This window comes from Rhagoletis pomonella, unplaced genomic scaffold, assembly GCF_013731165.1.
Source record: "Rhagoletis pomonella isolate Grant_MI unplaced genomic scaffold, Rhpom_1.0 Rhpom_scaffold_00002, whole genome shotgun sequence".
NCBI lineage: Eukaryota > Metazoa > Arthropoda > Insecta > Diptera > Tephritidae > Rhagoletis > Rhagoletis pomonella.
The window spans coordinates 34,107,832-34,110,397 of NW_023458556.1; positions in this window are offsets into that span (position 1 = coordinate 34,107,832).

Sequence of the window (2,566 nt, forward strand, 5' to 3'; positions counted from 1 at the left end):
TTGTCACCGCTGTGCATGCTTTCTATACATATACTTTCTTAATTACATATGAACCCTGCAAAAAATTGTGCGACTAATCTCTAAAGAGAGTATTCCGAGATTACTCTCAATCGGGTACAATTGGGCATTAATTAGTCGCAACTAGTCTCTTTCGGGTACTAATGGAGGTCAATTAGTCTCAACTCATCCCTTATGGGTATAATTGGAGATCAATTAGTCCCCAACTCATCTCTAATGGGTACTATTAACGATTTAATGATATGTACGCACTTAGTCAATGGAATTTCATGTGCGGCGTTGGCACACAGAGAGCAGAGCTGTGTAAGTGTGAAATCATTTTCAATTTTAAATCAACAATTTTTTTCTATCCAGTTTTCATTACTTATTCTTCGCTTAGGATTGAGGTTTAAAATTTTTGAATTTTCCATTCTCTCAAAGCAGTTATGAATTCACACATCAACATATTCATAGCAAGATTGAAAAAACCAATGCCCAATCAAAAAAAGGTTTAACACTGAATGAGTATTGAAAAGGCTGCAATCTTTTATGTGTGTGCATTCTTTAACTCAGTACCAATCATTAGTTCAAAGCCACCCTGGTAAATAACTTTTTGATAAAAATGAAGATTTTTGACAATTGCTCAATTGTAAAAATTCAAACCGGCGTTACCCAATTTAAGTTTTTTGGTAGAGGGGATTTTATATCATACTAGCCAATGCCCGCTTACTTCGCGGCGCCTAATAAGAGCTTTTGCGTTAGCCAATGCAAAAGAGCGTTTAAAAACAAAATTAGTTTGTAAAGTCAAAGTTTTTGATTTAAGTTGAAACCACTAAGGCGCAGTATCCTCCTCACACATAGGCAAATAGTAGTAACGCTGTGATACCATATGGAATACCAATCCCTTTTGGTGTCATGAGCTTTACTGATGGTCTTATTTTCACCAGTGAGATCTCTGCCAATCATGCGTAATCTTTTTGTATGATCTTACGTATGCCAATAAAAGTTCTTATAGGAAACTCAAGAGCACAGAAGTGCATTTTCTTTATAGGAAGGCCAAGAATCCTCGCTGTCTCATAGGATGCAAAGTTTTCCGGTACATTGCTAAATGAGTAGTGTGATCTCTTAAGTATCTTTCAAATGAAGCAGTTGATATACCTACGGTGATCTTTCCTTGTTAATTCACCACTTTTACAATTCGTGGTAAAATTTATGAACTGATTTCAGGGTAGATGCTAGACCGCATGATCGTGCATGAGGGCGTCAGAAAAACTTAACCCCATGCTTCATTTAAACATCTGAAAACTAAATTCGTATAACTTAAACATAGGTCCAAAGCAGACCAACCACACGGGGTTTCTATACATTTCGGCTGCAGCGCCTTCCATTGGGCTTATTTTCTGCAAAACCATTGCTTACCATAAAATGAATACGTGTTATGAATTTCTACCTTAACTTCAGCGGCACTAATCGGGTAAATTTTTATCAAAAGAATTTTCCATCATACAGGTACATAGCTCACATTTAAAATTTGAACGAAATCGGTTAATAAATACGATTTTTATAAATAACTCTACTCCAGCACCACCTAGCGAGTTTTATAGTAGCATGTAATTGGACCATATATATATGTAAGATAACCTCCGACAATCTGACGGAACTCTATTCAGTGTTTTTTGAGTTTATTCCGAACAACAAAAACGGCTATCATTTTATGCAAATAGGTATGTAGATAGGACAGTTTATAGCGAAAGTCGTAAAAGCAAAGCTCCATTCTTGGTGAAAAACTTAAAAAAATTCTTCAAGATTTTCACAAAAATTTTATCTTTCTGAAAATTAAAGACAAAGTTACAATAGTTCAATGGGATTTATAAATCTAGGAGAAAATGGTTCCCAATCGAGTGATACTTGCGCGTTTACGTAAATGTATATCGATCCAGCCTTGCCAATAATTATCACTTTTCGCCATAACTACGGTATTGATAACATATATAGCTGTGTAGAATTTCAGGACGTTAGCGTAAGCAGTTCCAGACATAAGCTATATGAGAAGTTCAGTTTGCATGGAAGGAAGGAGCCACGCCCCCTTTCCCAATGCATTTGCAATATATGCATTAGTGCTAAGTTTCAGTTCCTCAGCGTAATTGGTTTTAATGATATATTGGTTTTTACGTTTTAGTCTGTATAAGAATTTTAGGATTATCCCGAGCTAAATACCGAGTAAATTTTTGGTCAGAATATTTATTTTCAACGTGTTGCCAAATATGAACCAAGTCGATGCAGCCGTTTTTAGTGAAATGCATTGTAAAGAGAACTGTATGAAATTTTAAAACGTGACGTCTCAGATTTCTTAATTTTTTTTTGGCAGCAACAACGAAAAGTTTAAATTTTTTAGCGAAAACCCTTCCACACAGAAATAAAAAAAAATTAAGTTTGTGGTTATATCAAGGCGAACTTTTGAGAACGGTGCGTTGCTAACTCTAAATATAAACAACGACGCACTGGAAAAAGTTAATACGTTCAAATACCTAGGAATAATGATCGACGATAAACTAAAACAAAAAAAAAA